At 39.6% G+C, this 25,081-nt stretch overlaps 1 long non-coding RNA gene across 1 annotated transcript; it reads right to left on the reverse strand.

Annotated features, from left to right (window-relative positions):
* On the reverse strand, positions 1–24,629 carry LOC128627628 (uncharacterized). The gene is made up of 3 exons (XR_008391880.1): positions 24,533–24,629; positions 23,398–23,524; positions 1–349 (listed from the first exon to the last, which is right to left on the reverse strand). It is a non-coding gene; the product is annotated as an uncharacterized LOC128627628 (long non-coding RNA).
* Between the last annotated feature and the right edge of the window lie 452 nt (positions 24,630–25,081).

Genomic DNA, 25,081 nt, shown 5'->3' on the forward strand with positions numbered 1-25,081 from the left:
TTACAATACTCAAGAGTCTCTCTATGTCAGTCAGGAGATAGTGGGTCAGAATGTACCCAAATCCTGGTAGCCTGACCTAACAGGGATTTATTTACTGCTCATACAAAGTCCATTTCGAATCCCAGCAACTCTCTAAAATAACTTTTCTCCATGAGGTTACTCAGTGTTCATGACTTTGCTCTGTCATCTGGAGGCTTTGTGGGTCTTCGGTAGGGAGTGAAAGTGAGGGAGAGGTATAGGAAGAAGAAAAGAGGGATTCAGGGCCGCCCATTGTTGATTTCATCCTGGGAGTTCCAGCCATCACATCTTCCTGTAGCCTTACTGGCCAAAGCTGGTAACAAGGCTGCCCCTAAAAGCAAGAATACAGAAAGAAGGGGGAGTAGATAGAGTGAGACGTGATCACCACTTTCTCTGCCACACTCTTCTTTACCGTCAGAATCAAAACAAAATCTCCATAGTGCCATACCTTTTACCTTGCAATCTCCCTGTCCTCTTATTTCCCACCATTTTTCACCTTCTGTTTTGAAATACTTTTTTCGAAATACTAATTTTTGAGGCATATCATGACCTATCACACATCTATGCCTTTGCCGTAATCACCCTACCTGGATGCTGTCTTTCTATTGGTCTGCTTGACAATCTCCTATGAATCTTTGAAGCCTTAGTCCCTTTGAGGGCTCTGTTTTAGAGATGATAAATTTTTGTGACAAATAGATAAAGAAGATTTCATCACTTTCACATAACCACTCCCCTGCCATTCTTTACTCCCACAGGTGGTGTTTGCACTCAAAGTCTTTACCATCATTAGTTTTAAGCCATACTTCACCGTGACCTTAATAAAAATTTAAAGACCATATAACATACATTATCCTGTAGCAGTGTTAATTAGTTTTCTATATGACATCATCTCTGCTCCTGGGATTCTTTATGGCCATCATATATTTCAAAGAAAAGACTTAGCCATTTTCTACATAACTATGTAAAATTCTGTTTAGTTTGCCAGTTACAACAAAAGAAATATATCCTCTGAAAGATCACTGTGAATTTGTAATACCAAAATAAGTATAGAATAATATTTAGAGAATATTATCTCTTTCAAATAAATATGAAAACTTATTTCAAATAAATATAAAAATATATTAACTTTTCATAATTAAGACTGATGTAATCCATTTGAATCATGTTCCATTGGGTCATTTTAGAAGATTTTAATGTTGTGGACACTTTCTAAGATTTGTATTCAAGTACAACATCAGACATACATATTATGTTGTCAACTTTTGCCTTTAACTCAACATGCCAGACCTCTGAAAATATGTATTAGTCTTCATGGTGTTCACTTGGTACATATACTTAGGAATACAGCTGAAATTTTTAGTTCTCTTCCAGTGTTTTGGCACTTTATGACCACAGCTTCATTCTTCAAACTCAAGTTAAGTTGTCTTGGAAAAAAAGACAATACAATTGACCAGAGATATAAAATAACTTTTTGAAAATCATTCAAGCAATATTTCAGATAGTCTGAGTAGTATCATTAGAAATGTATGCAGTTACAACTATGGACTTAGTATGTACTATGTCCAGAGTAGGGTTATCAAAAATTAAAAAACATATCATATTTTTCATCTGGTTCATATCAGCTCGACCTGTTTTTCTGCTTTTTTGTAAGTTCCTCAAGGCAAAGAGAGACCTGTTTCTTCCCTGTGGGTATGAACCTTCTTGTAGCACCTTGAGTATATTAAACATAATGATTTTCTGAGGGCACACAGATAATTTAACCAACTAAATAAATGTAGTCTTCCTACTTTCCACAGAAAATTTCAACATATGGTCCTCATTACCCCAAGAGGTGATACAAACAAAACACATAATTATATTCAAAAGGATGCGGAGGAATAAATGGAAGCCAGAGAATGTCATATGTAATCCTTAGAGTTCACATAAGTGACAGGGAAGATGGGTTGGTGGTATCTTTATTTGAATCCCTACTAGGTTGCAAGTTCCTTGATGGCAAAGAATCTGACAAATGACATCCATTTATTCTTTCTACAAGTATTTATGGTGTACCCATGTGTTTAGCAATGCCCTGAGTAAATAAATGCTTAATTAACATTTCTATATCCTATAATACATCAAAAGGAGTTAGAGTTGTTTTTCTAGTGGGGGTGAAGACTTTGACATGCTTTAATCTCCTCCTACCTTTACTGTCAATAGCACAGATGGCAAGTAGCTAGTTGCCTGGGGTGTGGATTGGAGCCATGCTTGTGAATCAGAAATCAAGTGAATGGATCCAACAGGAAATACCCCTCATGAGCAGCAACCTGCTTTAACCCATCAGACTTCCCATCCATACATACAAAAGTGACACTGGTGACTAACCCAATGAAAAGGCATGAGCAAGTGTCAAGGTGACCTCATGTCTAACATGACTACCCTGTCCTGCCCCAGTATATAAAATTCATTACTAATGTAATGTCTTTGTGGTCAGATAAAGAAATGTGCAATGATTTTTTTTAAATGAAGGGTTGAATAGCCACTGAGAACAAAATACCAAAAATTGGTTTGTTCAATTTTGTTTTAAAGTTCCCAGGAACACACATTTATATGGACCATACAAGTATTGCCAGGGGTGAGATTTAGTGCCCTTCCTGTTGATCCAAAGGGAAATTGCCCCGCAGTGGAAACAAGGCTCTAGAACTTGTTAATGAATTAAACCCTATTGATTAGTGGAAGAAAAGGTTTAGATTTGAAGACTAGTATAGCAGCCCCAAAAGGGAGAAAGCCCACAATAATTAGTTTGAACAGTTTTTGTTGTTTGCGTTTTAGGTATCAGATCAATAAAGCAACATTAATAATTAAAGACCGGGATAAATATACCAATTCCAGATTAGAGCTTTGAGCTTTAAATTGCTTATGCCAAAGGCTTTTTTTATAGGCTCTAATCTTTCCAGATGTACTGAAGGGCTATAATGTGACTTCTTAAGCTATAGATTTGGTGAGAAATACGAGGGTCCTCTCAGTGAGGGCTGCTGAGAAGTCCAAGAGCCATCCCCCTACGGGTCTGTAACAAAAAGGGATAGGCACGTCTCATTTAGAAGAGGGGTGTCTCTCTTTTATTCTTCATAATCAGGTTAGTGGCTCATAAAACAATGAGGAGGAGTAGAGCTTTCTGTGCATTAGAGGCTAACTGAAATTCTACCTTGAGAGGCCAAAGCTTGCATGAGAAGAAGGAAAGATATGATGAAGACTTGACTGGGAAAGTTCTGCTGCAGCTCAAATTCTGTGCGATATTGTGTAGAATTTGGAGATGCAATAAAAAGACAAATCCTACCAAGAACAATTCATAACCAGCTGGGAGAATATTAGGAAGTGGTGCTTGACATCTGCAAAGTCTTATGACCATCCCTAAAACTGGGGCAATGAAATATGAGACCAGCGATGCTCATTATGGGTCTTTAGTCAGAAGCAGATGGGCACTGATTTCAGTATATCAAATAGCCACACCCCATGAGGGAAGAGGACTGAAACTTCAACAGGTCAGTACGTGTGGGGACAGTCTCTGTCATGAAGAGCCAGTCCTGTCTGGATCCACATTTCCTGTGAAGCCTTCTGGATGGATTTCCTGAGGAGCTCTTCCCATCGGGAAGGAAGTTGACTATGTCCACATTAGTCTGGCCTCAGGCCAGGTACATCTCATACTTAAAAATAAAAGATACACCCACATCCACCACTACTTCATGTCCTTCCCATTCTTTCTGGCTCTCATTTTGTTGTTTAATTCTCTCATTGTCTGGATTTTTTTTTCTACTAGCCGCACATTGGTTGTCCCTGTACTGTTTCTCATGACCAGTATTGTGTTTGTTCCTCAGGTATGTGAGGTGTCTCTTTAAATCAATATCTTTAGTTTTCTCATTCTGTTTTTTTATGTCTTCTAATGTAAGGGTCCCTAATTGCTATGATTTCTTCATTCTTAGTTTTTCTATGTCTTTCATTAAATTTGATCACAGCTAGGAACATTTTTCTTATATAGACTCATGAAATCTTCAGGTAGAAAGCAATTTGGAGATTATGTATACCTCTGAAGGTTATTTCATCACACGTCTCTCCTTTCCCTGCCTCCAGCATGATATTCCTCTTGCAAAAAGTTCCCCTTGTTCTATCAGAAGTAATGCATACTAATATCTTCCCTTGGAGAGTCTCAGTGCCCAAGAGTCTATGACATGCTTGCCTGAATTTAATGTTTCCCAAACTTACCTGGCCAGAAAACTATCTTCTCTTTATTTATTCTCTAATAACTATTAGTATCTTATAACAATATTTTGACAAGCACTGTGAGGGTTGGTGATTTAACCCATCACCTCTGTTCAGCAAAGTCTTTCTCTCTTCAACACTCTGATAGATCATCATTCACAGCCAGTTTGATGTCTCAAGTGATGCAGAGCTCACTGGCTCTGAAGGCAGGCTCACTCCATTGAGAGAATAATTGCTGGACTACTGTACCTTGCATCTTTTCACCAATATTGACACCTTTGGTTTTAATTCTGCAGCTTACTGTTGACAGAACAGCATCTCAAGATAGTTCTTATATCTCTCTTCAGCCTTTAGTTCTTTCATCCCATGTGCCATCCTGAGGCCTATCTATGAACATTTTTTCCACACATTTTTAGCATGTCCAAATACTTCTGAAGATTTAAAAGGCAAGCAGAGTCTTTTTTTGATCACCCCTATTTCTAGAATGTCTGTCCTAAGTTCAAAAACAGGAATTTTCTTATTTCTGTCACTTTGAGATCTTGAGAAATTAATTCATTGAATTGATTAACCAAGGGAGCCTCTCTTCCTCTGCATGTCACACCTGCTAATTTTTCTTGCATAGAAATCAAGCTCTTTCTTAAAAAGAAAACATATATTTCAGACTGCTAGTTGGTCTATTTAATTACACCATCTTCTACCCTACATACCTGGTCTTAATAATTGGTTTAATGATATATCATATTTATTTTTCCTTCTAATCTTTATACAATTTGCTAATAGGAAAAAATACTTCATACCACCTTTTCTACCGCATACCAGGTATCTACCTCACCTTTATAAAGTCTCTGATTTAAGTGTTCATTTTTGGGAGCCTTCCCATTCACAAACTAATCCTAATCCACAAGTGTTTAATTCACCCATACAGTCCTCCCTCTTTGCTGAGTCCCATTTCTGCATATTGACCTGACACTGAGATTTTTAGTTCTGAAAGTATCACAGTTACACCCTGACCATGAGAATCATGTACTGGCTAATAGTGAATAAATGTTAGCATTGGCCAGGGAGCACTTGGCTAAGTGTTTTACATATGCCGGTTTATTTCGTCATCATAACAACCCTGAAAGGAGAACATGATTTCCCCTGCTTTAAAGATAAGGAAGTTGAGGGTTATGAAGACTAGATGAACCCTACATAAGGGCTAGAGTCAGGGCTGAACCATTCTAATTCCAGAGTGAAAAACTCTAACCTGACAAATTAGGCTTTAGTTAATGTGAGTCTAGTGGCAGTCTTCCATGTCTTGGGTTTTCATTTGGATATTTAATTCCTAACTACAACGGACCATTTCCTTTCTCCCTCCCTCCCTCCCTTTCTCCCTCCCTCCCTTTCTCCCTTCCTTCCTGCTTTTTTTCTTTCTCTCTTATTCCCTTTCCTCCATTCTCTCTTACTCTCTTTTTCTTTGTCTTTCTTTCTATCACCAATTCCTCCTTTCCTTCCCCTCTTTCTTTCTTTATTACCTTTTTGGCAATAATCTTAATTTTATTTAATTCTCTCATCCTTTCTCTCCTCCTCTCCAAACTACACAAGCCTCTTCCATCATGGCCAAGACATGCTCTAGAATGCAAGGTGTTCAGAGACGGGCCCTAGGAGACTCAGGTTCTTGTCTCAGCTACGCCAGGTCCGCATCCTGGGTTCTTAACTCCCACATTGTCTTCCCAAAAGGAATCTGATGGACTATGATAATATATTATGTGCCGTGCTGAGGCTATAGAAAACTAAAACATGGCTGCTGTGTATTAAGCTGTACTGTGTGCATAGTTCTTTGCCAACCGTTTTTATCTGCCTTTCTTTATTCATTTATTCTTTTTAGTTTCAGTCCTATTAGATAAAGTGTTCCCTTTGCACTTAATAAAGAAAGGGAGCCACGGTCACAGAGGTTCCATGTCCATGTTTGGTAGATGGGGGAGCTGGGACACTGACCCAGCTTCATTCTGTAATGATTGAAGTTCCCATTCTGTAAGCCACTGCATCACTGTGCATTGCACAAAACTGGGGAATATCAAGAGGTTTTTTATGTAATCGCAAGCCTTCTGTGGTCAAATAAATGTGAGACATTCTGGTTAAATAAAGTTCAGTTATGTCACACTGGTAGCAAGTAACAGTTCATGATTCAAGATAAGGAATGTATGACTGACTCCACTCTGGTTCTCTTCCTACAATGTTAGACTGACTCCTTGGTGGTTTCCAGGAGAAAACATGAAATACATTTGAGCTTAAAAACATACACATACTTGAGATTGTGTAGGACCCAAAGACCATAATAAGAATGCATACTTATGCTAAATGACATTGCAAATGTAAATGTCACACGTCCTTATTTCTTGTAAGGATAATTCATAAAGAAAAGGCGGGTGCATGCTTCAGCGGTGACGACAGAAGAACAATTCTTTACAACTGATCACCGCCTTTTTTGTAATTAACATGCTCCATATAGATTGAAAGGTCATTTCTTATCCTCTTTCTCTAGCAGTCTTTAATATTTACCAAATAGTGTTGCATTGTTGGAAATGTCACAGGCTTCACAGCGCAGGGGTGATTCCACACAGTGATTCATGATGACTTAGTTCATTAAGAAAATTACAACTCATTTGTTTGGATGCTACATCTCTTCTACTCTCAAAGAATTCTCTTTGATTAAAAACATGAATTATGTTGACTGGTTTCTGTAGCATAGGTGACTTGTAATTAAAATAAAAAGATAATGTGTCTTTCTTTGCCTTCAGTACATAGTTCAATGACCGTTAGAAGTTTCAGTGCAAAAAATCAGGGTGGCAAATGCAGAGTAACTCAGAGATGAATGCTCTTTTCTTTTTCCAGTCACTCGCATCTCGTAACACTGTATGTCCATGAAAGCTGTGTCTCAAACCAGAGCTCTAGGAGCCATCCTGGAAACCTGCCCCTCTTTCTTCCGCACCACCAACTCATCCCCAGGTGCTGCCTAGTATACCCTTTAAACTTCCTTTAAACCTATTTCTTCTCTCCACCTGCACCACTACTACCCTAATCCATGTCACTATCACCAACGAATAGTCTCCCAGCTAATCTCCCTTCTTCCAACCTCCCCCCTCCCCCACTCTGCACAGTAGCCAGAGACATGTCTTACAAACTAGGATAAAAAGACTAGATGTCTTTTCCCCATCATGGACCAACATTCTTGTAAAACATGAAAATAACACAATAAAAATGTACTTAGATGTTGCAGCAGTCAAAACACTCTGAAAATTTCTAAATGCTTATGATCCATTTCTGTACTTGCCAAGGTTTGGTATGAACTTTGCACCCTGGAACTGAGGTGAGGCTCACATTTTGAGTTTAACTAAAATAGAGTGGTTTTAAAAATGTGTATAAATCATATTATAAAACCACTGATTCTGATTTCTATTAAAATACAAACTAAAGTAGTGACAATCCCCTACATGGCTCAGGTGGGTCAGAATCTTGCCCGCCCTCCCAGTATGTCCTCTGAGCCACACTGATTTTCTTTCAAATCCTCAGAATGCTGGGTGTCTGCCCATCAACTCTTCTCCTTCTGGAATTTTTTCTCTACCTCTCAGCCTGGCTTTTTTATATGTTCTTTAGGTGATTTGTAATCACCTTAAGGTCTCATCTTAAATATCTCTTACACAGAAAGGTGCTGCTTTATTCTGCTGCCACTACCACAACTAATAAAATTGACACTCCCTCCATTAAAAGGTGGGGCCTATTACAACCCTTTTGAATTGGGGCAGGCTCTCATACAGCTTGTCAGAGAAAACAATGGTTGGGGTACTCTACCAGTTTCCAGGCTTATCTTTTCACATTCAGCACTTGCATTTGATAGATTAGTTGCTAGGAGAATGCATGCACCATGTAAAGAGTTTGATGGCCCAGAAACCTCCATGCTGTGAGGAAGCCCAAGCTAGCCACACGGAGAGTCTTCTTTTAGAGACAGATGCCTGATCAGTTCACATGCCAGCAAAATGAATAAAAAAAGTCTTCAGATGACTCCAATTTCAGCTACCATCCAACTTTCTCCATGGAAGGGACCCTAAATGGGAACCACTCAGCTGAGTCTGTCCACCTCAGACTCATTAGATATAATGATAAGTTATTACTGTTAGACACTAAGTTTTGTTTGTTATATAGCAATAGATAACTGGAAGATTTTCCATTCATAATATTTGATAGTGTTCTATAATTTTTCCCTTATGGAATGTACATGGTAAGCATTGAAACAAGTTTGTCCTGGCTTGGATTTCCCTCAGAAGCAGAACTTGAGACAAGGATTTTCTTGCAAGTAGCTCCTAGGTCAAACAAAAAGATAATATTTTCTAGATTAAGTATATCTTTCCTTTTCTCTGTCCAACAAATATTTTGGTGCAAATCTGTCATAATAATGAAAGGGTAGAGTGGTTTGTAGCTGCATTTTCCTTGTTTTTGTCATTATCTAGGGAGGCGATCCCAGAGGATGCTATGAGCAAACCAAGGATGGGTCCTCTGAGGGCCACTGAGACTCCATTCCACTGGGGACCCATTAGGGACTGTATGGGACATGCCTCACACATGCCCCAATGCCAGCAAGAGGATGCAAGAGAGTGGGGGCATCTCTCCAGCAATTCTAGCCGTCCTTGGTTGAAGGTCATAGCAGGAATGTTAATTCTCTGACATGTTAGCCTGTTTAACAAGAGGGTTCAGCACATTTCTGAAGCTTGAAAATGGCCTCAGCAGAAGGATGTAGGGCACATGTTCAGAAAATCCTGTGGAGACCTCTGGAGTAGCAGGAGGGGTGTGGTGACTATCACTTGCAAGGACCAGGAAGCAAGTCTCTTTCATTCTCTGCTTTATACATATTTATTGCCTAGTGCCTACAAGACATGCAACAAATATTTTGTTGAATGAGTAAAGAAATGGGAACGATACCTCATTGTATAAAGATTGTAGCAATGATCTTTACTCTAGAAATCTCAGATTTTGCCGTTGACCTTGGCAAGCTCCCTCCCTTCTCTGGGCCTTACTTCTCCACACATGTAATCAAGGGGTTGGGGTTCATGATTTCCATGAGTGCTTCCAGCTATAATATCTTATGGCTTATGAGTAGAATATATATAGCCTCATTAGGCCAAGAGATCATATTCCAAGCTGAAGAAATTAGTTGGTTTTTTACCAAGAAATGGAATCAGTGTTTTAATAAGAAAATGTAATTAATGGAATCATGAGAATTATATTACAATATTCTGTCCTTTAAAAAAGGAGGTTAATTATTGCATAACTTTGGCTACATATACACAATAAAATTATTTAGTGGCCATTAAAAATCAAGTTTATGAGGAGTATTTTATGATATTAAAATATAGGTGTATATTAGGTGTATAAAACATGTGTATGTGTGTGAATATGTATCTGGAAAAAATAGGAATCTCTGAGCTATCATTTTAGGTTGGTGAGATAATGGGTGGTTTTCATTTTCAAATGTTAATTTTTTTACACCTTCCAAATTGTGGAAAACAGGCATGCATTATTTTTACGATCAGAATTTATATAACAAATGTGCACATAAATGTGTTTAAATGGTGCAAAGAAAGGGTAAGGAAATGCAATCAGGAAACATTAACAGGCCCCTCTGACCTCATGCGCCTGCTCAGGGGAAGACCATGGCAGAGTTCTCACATAGACCTTGGAAGTCACACAAGATGAATGAAAAGTGCTGCATATAACATGATTTTAGATGTATATTCAGGCATTATCATCAGGCCTATACATCTGCTGAACTTTTATCCTCAGTATCTATAGCTGTATAAGGGGTATACCAATATAGAATTCACATAATGGTTGTAAAGATTAAAATATATAATAATAAAAATACTGGTGTATTTAAGGACAATAAAGATTTCATGAAAGTTAATGAGATACTTTATAACAAGAGGAGTTTCAAAGGCAATGAGCCTTGATTTATTCTGCCAAAATCTGGCCATTACTTCCAGGCAAAACAGTGGGTGCTCTAGCGTCATGGGGCATCAGTGGTGCTGAAAGCATGGCTTTGTGATTTGAGAAGAAGAGGTGAGGGTGGGCAATGTGATCACTATCTTCAGATCTTTTAAACACATGCCCAAAGGAGCACTCTTTCTTTATAACCTTAGTGCTACAGGCTAAATTGTGTGCCCCTACAAATTCATATGTTCAAGTCCCAAGTTCCCAGGACCTCAGAATGTGACTGTATTTGGAGATAAAGTCTTTAAAGAGTTGGTTACATTCAAAGAGGCCATCGGTGTGCACCTTAATTCAGGATAACTGATATATTTGTGAGAACAAAAGACGCCAGGGCGATGACCAGGTGAAGAGGAAGCAAGAGGGCAGCAGCGATCTGTGAGTCCAGGAGAGAGACCTCAGAGTCAAATCCATTGCCAGCACCTATTCTTGCACGCCCACCTTCCAGGGCTGTGAGAGAATAAATTTTAGTTGTTTAAGTCACCCAGTCTGTGGCATTTGCTTTTATGGCATCCTACGCTGACTAATACAGATGAGATTAACTAATTGATCAATTTACATATGCAACATTTATATAAGCCTATAGAGAAAAGGCACAATATAGATGTGTCTTAGTTTGGGCAACTATAACAAAATATCATAGATCGAGTGGATTAAAGGACAGGCATTTATTTCTCCCAGTTCTGAAGCTGGAAGTCCAAGGTTGAGGTGCCAGCATATTCAGTTCTTGGTAAGGGCTCTCTTCTTGGCTTACAGATAGCTTCCTTCTCGAAATGTGGTCACATGGCCGTTCTCACTCTTTTTCTTTTTTTAATAGGTGTGGGGGCGACTTTCCTCCCAAGTGCCCCCAGTTGCCACCAAGGGAGAGTCTTATGCATGTGTCCTGGCGATGGCTCTAGGCCTCTGGTTTGAAGGAGGTCCCAAATCCCTTTGGGTCCCTGTCCCAGGTGCCAGATATGGGGGTGACTTTCCTTGCAAGTCCTTCTGAGTGTCACAGATGGGGAATAATCATGACAGACATGATGTGATCTGCTTGGGGAAGAGAAGTGGCCATTTTCCCAGAGGGAAAAGGCTGTGGGCTGGTAGCCAGTTTCTCAGGGGAGACAAAGGCCTCAAGCCCCCTCCTCCAGGGCCTTTTATTGGCCCTGTAAGACACAGGAATACAGGGCAGCAAGGATCAAACAGTAGATAACATTTCAGAGAAATCTGAGGGCTTACTATGAGTCAGTCTGTCAGGAACAGAGTTTCAGGGTTTCCTGCTCAAAACCTTAACATATGAATGAAAGCACTCTTAGCAGAGAAGATTTCACAGGTTTATCAGGAAGTCTTTGTGATGCCAAATTTTTCCCCAGGACACGCTCTAGCAAGGCAAGGAGCTGCACCTCTGCCCAACAGGTATTCAGGCTTAAGGGGATTAGAACCAGGAAGGGCTTCTCCCAGAGGCCATGGGGACTGGGGCTATGTCAAAGCCTGGAGGTGAGAGTCCATTGCTCCTTGTTGCAGCCCCCACCCCGAGTCCTTCCATGAAGGCCTCCCAAGTGATCAGGTCTGGCTTAGGTTGCCCCCCACTGTGAGGGGTCTTACCCATCATTGACTTCCGACCAAGCTTTGGGGGCAAGGAGAAAAAACTGAGGCAGCGTTTGCTACCAGAGGCAAGCTTTGTCTCCTGCAGCTGGCTCTCCAAAGATCGTCCCTCACCCTTAGCCACAAGGGGTAGAGAAGGGGTAGAACCTTGCAGAGCGGTCTACAACAAATAGGAATACTAATGCCATCATGAAGGTCCCATACTCATAACATCTAAACTTAATTACCTCCCAAGGACCCACCTTCAAATACATCACATTGTGGGTTAGGGCTTCAACCTATGAATTTTGAGGGAACGCAAATATCCAATCCATAATAAGATGCTAGAATTAAATTAAGAGGTAAAAACCCAGAGGAGGGCAGATTTGATTCTGCACAAGGAAGCAATATGGGCTCAGAGAAATACAAGAGCGGCTGCCCCAGATAGTTAGCATGTGAATGTTTTGATGGAGTACCCACCTTTTTCTAATCCCTATCTAGATTCTTCCCTACTGTCCTGGGTCTGGCCAAGATGAGGCACAATGTACACTTCCAACATTGCAGCAATGAGTTTGCGGCAGATAGTATTTTACAAAGATGAACATGTATATCCCATATGCTCTTCTTACAGTGTAATGCCGACATCCTTCATGCAGAAGTGGTGTCTGTGTTCCTTTCCTTTGATTCTGAGTGAGCCTAGATGTGCTGCTGTGTGTCTTCCAAAGACAGGTAATAAAAGATAAAATAGCCTTTGTCTGGTGCTTTTTCTTGGGACATATACCATGGGATCCCTGGTCCAACATGCTGGAGAACCTGCTTGGAGGGTCCACATTGAGATGAAGAAAGATCTCCAGCTCCCTTTGGTCAAGTCTTCCCAGCCCAGCAGTGGGCATAAAGCGACCTTCTGGATGACCCCGAAACCAACCACCATTTGACCACAAGCTCATGAGATACACTGGGTCAGAACTCTAGCTCTGAATTCCTGACCCACAGAAATGGTGAGAGATAATAAATGTGTGTTGTGATTTTTTAAGTCACTAAATTTGGTGGCGATTTGTTCCACAGCACTAGATAATAAATCAGATTTAAACTATGAAGGTGTAAACTGATATATCACTAAGCCACATCTAAATCTGAGTTTGTGCTTGCATCATAATCACTCATTACAACTAATATAATATGACTAAAGGTTTCTCCAAGGGCAAGCAGGGTTCAGGGAGGAAGCAGGGTCTTGGACTTAATATAGCTACCCTCTCACCTCTGATACTCTTTAATGATGACTTATGTATGTATGTTGTGCCTTTCATTTCACCCTATGTACACACATTTCTCTAACCTCATTACTAACAATAGCCAAGTAGAAAATTAATCAGTGGAAAGAGAGGCAGCTCTTTAATTGATGACCATGAACATGGACTTGGGACGAGGTCTTAATGAAGCACGTAGTTGCATTACTGTTCTGTTTTTCCTCTGACATTTTTTACCACTAATTTACCAAAACAGAAATAGGTTCTATGTAAGACAATAGAAGAACATCTCTAAATGAAGTAAACACAGGAAACTGTTTGCTGCTTGTGGCTCACTTGAATTAATTTTTTTATTATTATATTAGCCATGTTTTGGATTGAATTACCAAATTCACTGTTTATTTTGACATGGCATGAAAATTAACTTATTATCTCACTTGGAATTCTCCATTTTCATTGCTAAATTATAGATTTAGCAATTAAGAATATGGGATATTGTACTGATTCTGTCTAAACAAAAAAATTAGACAAGTATTATAAACTGAGAATGCTTCTAGAAAGTAGATATTTGTACATTTGTTCAGGCAGGTGGTATGCAGAGTAGGGCAAAAGTAAGTTTACAGTTGTTTATATGGAAAATAATTCTGTAATTAATAAGTAATATAAGATTAAAGTCTGTGTTTTGCATATTCGCAATTGTGAACCTACTTTTGTTTTGCCCCACCCTGTATAAGTATATATGTGTGTATGTGTATGCATTTGTGTGAATGTATTTCTCCTACAACGTGGTCAGCATTGCACTAGATACTGGAGATGCAATGGTTAAAAAAGGTGTGTGTGGTTCCTATCCTCATGAAATTTACATATAGTTTAAAGGTAAGCATTAGTTGAATAAACAAAAAAATATTCCAGTTGTTTTGTTGAAGTTGTGCTGCACAACCAGAAGTCTCTTGCATGGCTGATTGAAGAATATATTAGAACAGTCATATGTAGGAAACCAATATGGCATTATCTACTAAAACAGAACATTCTAGGGGATGCAACCAAATTGGGCACATTGATTCACCAAAAGTCATGTAATAGAATGTTCATAGCAGTGCTATTTGTCATAGATCCAAAACGCAAATAACATAGAGATGTTGGTCAATAGTAGAAAGTATTAAAAAGTAGTATATTTATGTAATCTACAGTATGCAGCAATGACAGGAAATAATCTACAACTATACAAAGCACTGTGATAACTCTAGTCAACATAATATTGAATAAAAAGATATTACATGATTCCATGTATATGAAGTATAATACTGAGAAAGCTAACCTATGCTCTTAGAAATGTGGTAAGGGGTTACCCTCAATGAGGAAGCAACTAAAATGGGCATGTGGGGCTTCTGGGTGCTGGTCATGTTCTGCCCTATGATCTAGGAATTGTAACATGATGTATTCTCTGTGCACTCTTCCATATATATGTTGCATAGTATTACAGAAAGATAATTGGTCTATGGCTCCCTGTTATCTGCAAGTTTAATCCTAAAGCCTTGTGATTGAAGATTAAAACTATGATCAAGTTCTAATCTACTTTTTCAGCCTTTCTTCCTTCCCCTACCTGCCAATATTTACCCAACTGAACTAGCCTCCATTTATCAAGCACACTATACCATTTTCTATCTCCTTAATTCCAAAAATGTGGGGTTTTTGCCTGAAATAGTCCCTTTCTCTCCCCAACCTGGAGTGTCCCTCCTCATTGGATGTCCAGTCTCAGCTGTAATGTTATATTTAGCAGGAAATTATCCCAAGTTGCTCTCTCCACACCAATATTCCACCTCTTGTGTTGTTCAGGGTTTTTTTGCTATATTTCTTCTTATGTTATATTTAAAATGAGACATTTACATATGTGATCTTTCACCTCTCAACCCCTATAAGACATAGACTGTGAGTAGCCTCAATGCAGGAATTTTATCTCCTCTTAGATTTTTAAACTCCCAAGTGCCTGGCCTAGTTCCTCACATACCATATGTGCTCACAGAGGCTTCAATAATAGGTGCATGAATGAATTCTGGGATAAATTTGACTGGGAATACTTGTATAACTAAATCATCAAAGAAAGAAAGAAATCCAGGACCTGCAATTTGTAGGCACAGCAAAACTATGAATTCTTCTACAATCAACCCAACAAGAAGCTGGGATTTCTGGAGCATTCCAGAGAAACGGTGTAACCAGGCAGAATAATTGTTGATATAAGTTGGAGTGTTAGATAAAGAAAATTTTGAGCACACACACACAAAATACCTTCTAAGAAAATGAATGTAAAAGAATGTAAATGTATTTTTCCATACAACAGAAAAATATAGTTGTCTCCCTCATAGCTAATTGATTGATTGATTCATTCATTCATAGCTTTTGATTGAACAGCTACTATATGACAATGTGATGTATTTGGAGGTGGGTCTTTGAGAGGTAATTAAGTTTAGGTGTATATGCTACTACATTCTGTGCTAGGTGCTGGAGATCACAGATAACTCAGTTGCTGCCTGTAAACAGAAGAAAAACCTACAAACATATCATGAGGCTGATCCATCTGATTGAGAAGCAGGAACTGTCAGTACCACTGCATCTATTCTTGATATGCTTGGTTTATCTGAACACCATTTTGTGTGCACAAAATATTTGGATCATTTTATCAGCTGTCAAATTTTTGCCTTTGTATATTCAGGAGGCAAGAAATCATTATTTTTCTTTTGGAATCAAATAATTACAATAACCAAAAAGAAAAAAAGAGAGAGAGGCTAAGTGAAAGTTAGTCTCAATCCAAGGGGACGGAATATATATTTTCTGATTTTCCACAGCAGGCCTTCTGACTTGCCACTTGGAGATATTGAGAGCATTGAAGAGGTTGGGCAATCAACCTCTGCTTGGTTGGTAAATAGGTCATATGGAGGAAAGTGATATGGTGCTAAAGTGGGATCTGTTTTATAACCTTAGTGTCTATTACTGTCAAATGTTACTTTGCCACTTTGGGGACCTCTTTTTATAAAAGCAATCCTTTAAATATACTGGAAATCAGAATTTACTGAACAAACCCCAGCTTACTTGCTTTTCCACTTTCCTAAGTGTTAATCACAATCTCTCTAAAAGGTAATGGTCCCTGGGAGAACAGGCCGCTTCCTCCTGCGTGCTCTTTGCTGGTAAATATCACAATGCACTCACCTCTCTTCCCATACAACTGCACTCAGGGCATGCATCTTGCCACATTTAATAATTTGGTTGTGCATCCATCTTTCTTCTTTGACTATATTCTTTTGGAGTGGAGAGAGCATGCCTGTTCATCTTTAAAACCCTGACCTCAGGGTCATTGCATGGTACAATTTGAAGATATTATGTATGTGAAATAAACTGAATGAATGTCTTTGGATTATTTCCAAATTATTTCTTTGCTGTAATGCTGTAGTCTGTCCAGAAAGTATCTGGCCATGCAAGATGAAAAATAAAGTCATTTATTGAAGATGATACAAGAAACATTGTACGTAGGACAATGATGACTCAGTCTCCTTCAAAGTAGTCACCTTAGGACCTCATACCGTTCTCCCAATTGCCATCAGCTGCCCCAGTGTATATTCCTGAATCTCATCAGCAGTCTGAAGTCTTTTCCCTTTCAAAGGGATTTTAGTTTTCAGATAAGCTAGAAGTTACAGGGCATCAAATCTTGGCAATAGGGGGCCTGAGTTACCTGGGTGATTGATGTTTCACCAAAAAAACTCTGCATGATGCGTGAGCAGGCATCTTGTCATGATGAGTTAGCCAATCACCAGATGCCCATAGCTGTGGCCTTATGAATCATCTGAATAGTTTCCACAAAGGAATGTTCACCTAACACAAAATTTGATGCAGATTCATTACTCTATTCACCCAGTCATTTTCAATGCGACAGCCACACAGTACACATGCTCACTCAACAGCATTTACCTCCCCCACTGGCTAGTAAAGTGAGGTTGTCATTGTTCATAGAAGCACATTCCAGTCCACTTCCCTAGGCTGCCAGCTTACATTAATGTCATGCAAATCATTCTTGTTATATTAACAATGGTTGGACTTTTTCCAGACAGACCTTATATATGTTTTACATAGTCCACATTGTGCGTAGCCTTGATTTTGCTCATACTAGGTCCTTTGATTCCAGATGTAGGGATTTGAAAGCATTGGGTTAATAAAATATCCACAGAGATTCTGGATGTGGTTGCTTTAATTGCGTGAGGAAAGGCACACTGACCAATGCAGATACATCACCCAAAACAGGAAACAAGAGGAAGTATGTGACGTCACCCCTCAGGGAATCCTACTGCCCACTGAAAAAAGAAGTTGGCGTGACCGTTGGATGCTCAGCTGTCACTCTTTTTCTCACATTTATTCTGAATGAGCACAACCCATCCATCAGTGCTTAAAGAGTTTTCCAACAGTACATTGACCTTGAATGTGGCACATTGATTTTCAGTAACGCACCGCAAATAGGGTCGTTACTGAGTCACCCAACAGTGAATGTGATTGGAAACAGATCTCTGAAATTCCAATAGGGTGCCACCTGCCCTGGATGATGGATCAGCCTACTGTAAACCATCAATCCTTGCCGGGTCTTGAAAAAGATGGCACTTGTGTGAGATTTATCATTATGTATACCACCAGGCAAAGTGTAAGACCATAACCAGGCTGTTCTGTGATTGTGGGGCCTCTTGGGTAAATGTTCTGTTTTGTTTGCAACAGCATTTATTTACTGACATGCTTTTCTGAGAAGGAATCCCTGATGATGGTGACAGAGATCTAAGCACTACAGGGAATTCCATCTGCAGCGAGGATTGAGCAACAGATAAAAAGCCTATGTCTTAAACTGTTAGAGGTTAACACCCGATCAATTAAGGTGATTGTTTCTTAGATTGCATTGGACAAACGTACACACACAAAGGGGACATTAGCACAACCAGAAGAGAAGAACAAAGAGAAATTAACTGATGCTAAACTCCAAATCAAACTGGAAAATGATTTTATGTTCTTTTGAAATGCTAAATTATCTTAATGAAGAGCTTTTTTCCAAAAGGAAACTCCTATGTCCTTTAGTGTAAAAAACCTTGGAATGAAAGCATAGGTTTTATCAAAAAACTGGATAATTGTAGGGGCCATGCTCATTTTGCACAAATATAGACTTTGGAATTTATGTCTATATTTTTTGTCAAATGCTAGTATGCTTTATTAATATAAGCAAAAATTGCATTTATTATATGCTATGTGTAGTGCCCACCCCAGATGTTATTAAAGGAATTTTACTAACTTCCTAATAACCTCACCATGTTGATTTGGTTTTCTTCCCATTTGACAGTTGAGAAAACTGAGAGTCAAGGATCTTGGGAAAATTGCTCAGGCTTAATGGTTAGTTATCAATGGCAAACCAGAGATTGAGAATCTGGTCTTTATTCTCTAAATGAAACCCCCACATACTTTCCATGATGGCCCAGTGTCACTCACATAGCATGAATAGCTAAGTCATAGGCATTTAGGTATATCACCTGGTTCTGATACGGTCCACCTTAAAAGCAGCAAGTTAGATAGAGCAGATCACATGCTGATCCTTCATCCAAAAGGGTTAACAGACCTTGCTGAGCATGTGCAGTTTGCAAAGGTGCTCCTTTGGGCATTGCTAAGCTTATGATTATCCCTCCCTAATTATAAGCTGCTTGGGAGAGAGAAAGTGTTTAGAGGGGTTTGAGATTATAATTGATGCTTGAGAAATGCACACCCCAACCCACCAGTTGTCTCTCCTTGTTTTAGACACTCCAGTATTGGATGTACATAATTCCCCAGACCCAGGGGCTGATATCCAGCCAGGCAGGCCCTGTAGTGATGAGAGGTGAGAGCTGCAAAGGTCAAAACAGCCCAAGCTACTTACAGGGTGGTTTGGAATATGTTCATCTTACTTCTTATGATAATTAAGCTGTGCATTGGTGGGGGATTCAATGTCACTAAAGTCCTGCAGCCAGAGTGAACTGCTTGGTGAGAATCTGCTTGTTCTTGGAAGTCTTTTCTGCCTGACTTACTTTCTGGAGCAGGCACAGAAGTTTAGTCCCAAAATATAGACTCATTCGTTCATTCACTTCTATCATTCCCTCCCTCTCATATTCAGTGTTGGGTTCCCAGAGTGTGCTAGATACCACTGGACTATGAAGTATTGCAAAGCGATGCCTTCTTTATCTTTTTATTCTGAGCACCTAGTATCATGATTTGTATATAGAGCAGACCCCAATGCATGTTCACTGGAAGACAAAAAATGTAATGGGGAGACCCATCATGGTCTAGAGCATTTGTCGGATTCTGTTCTTCCACTGCACGGAGGCTGTGAGACCATGTGGAGTAATCAAGGCAAAATTTGTGGCCTTTCCTTGATGGTGACATGAGAGCAGGGATGACATCCTGAAATTACAGGCTCATGGTGAAAGCAGTGTAGCTGCCAAGATGGTCCATTCTGTGTCGTACTTAGAGTAGAAATTTCACAAATGTCCATTGAAACACAAAATTATTTGTTAAATAAATGGATGAATAAACATCTATTGAATGAATAAATATCTGCCCAGTGAATGGAAACTCTAAATATCTAAATATTTGCTGAATGAACACTCGGAGGGCTATTTGGTGAATGGCATGACTTGGCTGTGTGAAGTTTCCCACAGTGCTAGGAATTTAGGCTGAACTGATACAGCAGACAACTTTGAATCTAAACTTGTCAATTGGTGTGTTCAAACTGCCTGAATATCTAAACTCCCCAACTATACAATTGATTGAATTGACTACACAAAAATCTGTCATCAAAATTCCGAAAACTTCCAAACAATTCTAGTTTCTGTGTCTAAAGATAAACCTCCCCCTCACTTTTGTTATTCATTTTCTCATTTTTGAATGACAGGAAAAATGGTCTCCTGGGTGGTGGGCATACTGTGTGTGTTCAAGGAATGAATGGGGCTTCATAAACTTCTGTTCCAGGAGCCATCAGTATTCATGAAGGGAACCGAACACATGACAAATGTGATTAGAAGCGACTGTCAAATAATGACAAATACGTTCTAATAAAAACAGACACAATCTTAACAATTACTTGAAATGCAAGTATTTATCAAACGGAGCAAGATTAAAAATGACCATATTGCATTAAAGAAATCGAACTGATGGAATTTTAAATATGCAACTTGGCTGTGTCCCTTTGCTCACGCCTTCCTCCTCACTGGGCTCCTTGCGCAGAAATGGGGTGGGAGTGAATTTAAACAAAGAGTGTTCTAATGTGCACTGAAGTATTCACATTTTTTACCAATGTTTTCTCCAGAGTTCAACTCTGTAGAAAAATGAGACCACAGTATGGAGAGTGGGGCACATGACAGCCTCTGAGACTGTAAGTGTGAGAACAATGGAGAGACACAGAAATAGCTGAGTGTACTCCACGCGGGTGAGAGGTGCTACTGGGCTCCTCGGTAACTGTCGTCACCAGGGCACAGACTACGGATGAAAAAGTCCAGATAGAGTGATCTGTGGAAAGATGACTAACCGGACATTGATGAATAGGAATCCTTTCTCTCTCTCCCCCTCCCGTGTTCATTAATTATCTACCTTTATTTTAGAGACTTTAAAGAAATTCTGTGACACTAGCCATAGGGCACCAGAACAGCTAACAAAAGCTTCATCCGTCATTTACCTTCCTGCAGATGTGCTGATTATATTTTTAAATACTGTCACTAGTAATAATAATAATAATCAAAATATGTATTCTTTTATCTTCATTGCCATGATGATGTCTAACTAATATGAAAAATGTTGAAGAACTCTTAAGAAATGAAGCAGAATTGCTGTCGTCTACCATTTAGTGAGTGTTGTCTTCATGACAGTACTGAGCTGAACACTACAGTTTTGTGGGGCCCGAATTTATAAATTTGGGGTCTCTCTTCAAGAAAAATAATACAGTATTAGGATGCAATATTTATTTTGAACGAGAATATTACAGATTACAAATTTAACAAGTTTTCAAATATCATAAACATTCAATACTTCGGGTTCTTGGAAAGAGCCTGTGCAAGAAAAATGCCTCAAAGCTTAAACTCTGTTAGCTTCAGTGAGGTGACTCTGACAGTGTTCTGGTACTATTTGGGGTTATGCCATTTAATCCATCTCACAACCCTGAGAGATAGATGGAAGCATTTTTGCCATGTTCTGTATTGAGACTGTGACTCAAAGAGGTTAATTAACTGACTCAAGGTTATAGAGCCAGGATTTGAACTTGGCTCTTGACTGATACTGATGCTCCTAATTCTTTTTTTTCCTATTCAACACTGTATCCGAGATTTAAATCTTTATTGTATTTTTTAAATTACCATTTAGTCTCCTTATACCATCTTCCCCCCACCAGTCATCACACTATTGTCCCTACCCACGAACGCTCTTTCTCTTTTTGTTCAATTTTGCTCAATTACCTCCATCCCCAACTCCCTGCCCACCACCACCCAGCTGGGAATGTATCCAAAGGAACCCAAAACACTAATTCAAAAGTACATAAGCACCCCTATGTTTACTGCAGCATTATTTACAGTTGCCAAGATAGGGAAGCAGCCCAAGTGCTTATCAATAAATGAGTGGATAAAACAACTATGGGACAGTTACACAATGGAATTCTACTCAGCTCTAAAAAAGAAGAAAATTTTACCCTTTGTGACAGTGTGGATGGACCTGGAGAACATTATGCTAAATGAAACAAGCCAGCCAGAGAAAGACAAATACAATATAATTTCACTCATATGTGGAATCCGAGGAACAAACTGAACTAAGATGCTCCTAATTCCTAAATCACATTCCCCTCAGAGTGAGTCTGCATTCTCCATGACTCTTCTAATTGAAAAGTCAAAAATTCCATCTCAGAATTTCAGGAATTGAATGCACGTTGTTCAATATCCCGGCAATTGTCAATCTCAATCAGAAGAAAGGAAGAAAGGATAAAAGAGAGGGAATAAAGACAGAAAGGAGAGAAAGAGGGAGGGAGGGAGGGGAGTAATTAGGCCAACTCCCATTCCTTGCTTATTAGCTTGTGTTGGGTAACAACGTCCTTTACTAAACCCCTGACAGACATCGTTTACAACTTAGAGGGAGAATCACAGGATCGCCTGTCTCAATGGTTGAGAGCTGCCTATTGTGGAACCACTGTATGGAGACAATGCACCATGTTTTTTTTTTCTGGAAAACTCCATGGCCTATTCACAAATACATTCCCTACCCAGGGGCCTGCATTTGTATACTGTGGCCAGAACCCACTCCCATCTCTCTTAGACACTAGCATCCAGTTCTTCATACCCACGCTCCTTCAGAATAAGAAAGAAGATGAGAATGGATGGTCAGGGTTGTCAGACTTTGGGTCTTGGGAAACTCTCCCAGCTCTCTCCCAGCTTTCACTGAGTTTATCTAATATCAACACCACTTTTTTTTTACCATGATCCAAAATTATTTATAGAGTTTTCTTTCAAATTAAAGGTTCCAAATGTGTTGATTTTTTTCCTGCCCTTCAACTAGAATATGCAGTAGCTGTAGATAGAAAGAGAAAGGTCATCTTATTCATAAGTACTTGAAAAAGAACCAGGTGGCAAATGAAGATATGTTAATAGAATGTGGGAGAATGAGTTTGTAAGCCCAGGGTTTCTGCCATAGCATGTTTCAAGGGCCTGTGGTACTGACTCGTGATGAAGGGGAAGACAGGCCTTACCAGGGAGAAGGCTCTTTGCAGGTTTTGGTTTGTCTAGGGCAACAAATCTGGTGAAAAGATGGGTGGAAATGGCTCTCTTTTTCTACCTCAGGCCAACTTTGACTTTCTTCTTATTTCGAGTCCTCATGTGCTCATAATGGACAGGACAGATTAGAAAGACTTAGATCATGAAATCAACAATGACACCTTAGAGATCTCCTAATGCAACATTCCTGAACTTCTATATAGGACTTGATAACCGTTTGACCCATCCTGACTTAGCTGACCATTAGGATGTGGTCTCAAACCCACCAGACCTACTGGGCCCATCCTGAACTTTGCTAGTTCAACATCTTAACAGCGAGAATGATGATACGCATGCTATGCCTTCCTGTACCAGATGGAGCTAGGTTAAGTACTTGACCTAGCCTGTTTCATCTGTATATTTATTCAATATCTACTTACACATACTGATTATGTATCTATTGTGTGTCAGGACATCCACTGGGTTTTTCTACATCAAAGTCTGACCTTGATCACAGGCAAAATGAAAAGTCAGAACCTTACCCGTCATGTACTTGTCCGATGGTAAACTTTAACACCAAGTCTTTAAGGAGCCCATCAGCATTGTTGACTTCCAAATCAGAAAAGTCCTATTTTTGTCCATGCTTTCTTTGGTTTTTCTCACCCAAAGCTTATGGAGCATGAGAAGCAACATCCAAAAGAGGAGACAAACATTAGAGACAGAGGCCTGAAAGTCACCGTGCTCATCTTCATCAAGATATCTTCTCTCTCTCTCTCCTGCATCATTAGATTTATCCTTTCTCTCTCTCTCTTTCCTAGATACCATTATATTTTCTTTCTCTACTGGATCATACCCACCAACATATAAACATGTATCACCTTTCAATCTCATCTTGTAGCACTTTCCACTCATTTCCTATGCTCTGACAAGTCTGGATTTTCTCAATTTCTGAACCTTAATCCTCTCCCAGTTTGAAGGCTTTGCATATGCTGTACCTGATAGTGTCCTGGAAATGTGCTTTAGTGGACTACTGGCACACTGCAAAGTTCGTCTTAAATGGCGAATCCTGAGAGCCTTTCCTACCCCATTGTCTGTGCTTGGTCCCACCTGTCCTCTCTTATTGTCTTTCTTTGATCCTCTTTTATTTCCTTCCAAGGTTTTACCACAGTTTATGGTTACCTAGTTTTGTTTTGTTTTGTTTTTCACTTGTTTGGTTTTAATCACCAAACTTGTTTTCACTTGTTTGGTTTTAATCACCTCCCCACTAGACAGTCATCGCCATGAGAGTAAGGATAACTTCAAGAGTGAAGAAGGCTGCATCTTATTCAACATGATGGCCCTGGCACGAATTGTGCCCACTTTTCATATTTATTGAAGGGATGATTGTTTAACTGAATGCATGAACTGATGCATCCTCCAGTAGTCATGCCCCTTGTACGCAGAATAAAGTGTCACAGAATTGGGGAGGGGCAGTAATAGCCATTTCGTTCATGGGTGTACAGGACATGCCTGTTCAACTTCAGGGTGCATGGGCAGAAAGACAGGCAAAGAGGATTAAAGCAACAAAGACTTTGTGTAAATAAAAGATGTTTATTATCCACCATCTTTGATCTGTGTATGTGTGTAGCCCAGCCTATAGTTTTCTTGCTTCTTATCCAAGTGGCAGCGAAAACCTACCTGGAAGTGTCATTTCATAGATCATCTCAGGTGTGGAACTGCTCATTCAAGGGGATGTGAGGAGGATGACCAAGGCCAAGGTCGGCAGACAAACTGCCCTGGCTGGCTGGCTGCTTTGTGTGAGCTTCCTGTTTACCCTGAAGTTCTGTGTCCAGTCATTGTCCTTCCACACTGGGTGGACTTCCCATCTTTCCCATCTCCCTGCAAAAGAACGTAGAAAAGGGAAATATCAAAAACACTCTGTCCTAGCTGAGATGGCTGTAAGCAGCATGGAAATTTAGAAAGGGCATGGGGCTGGGGATCTGAGAGAAGTGGTATAAAGATCAGCCCTGACATTCACCAAGGCAGAAGTTTGGGACTCATTGAATCTCTGAGCTTCAGTTTGTTCACCCATCAGATGAGAACGATACAAATGCCTATAGCACAGAACTTTTATGACGGTTAAATGCAAATACATGTAGAATGTTTAGCACAATGCTTGGTACCTAGTAAGCATGACAAAAGAATGAACAGCTTCTAGTAACAGTGTTACTAACAGCATGGTGGTGG

Source organism: Artibeus jamaicensis, unplaced genomic scaffold (assembly GCF_021234435.1).
Source record: "Artibeus jamaicensis isolate MK-2021 breed Jamaican fruit bat unplaced genomic scaffold, CSHL_Jam_final contig_464, whole genome shotgun sequence".
Classification (NCBI taxonomy): domain Eukaryota; kingdom Metazoa; phylum Chordata; class Mammalia; order Chiroptera; family Phyllostomidae; genus Artibeus; species Artibeus jamaicensis.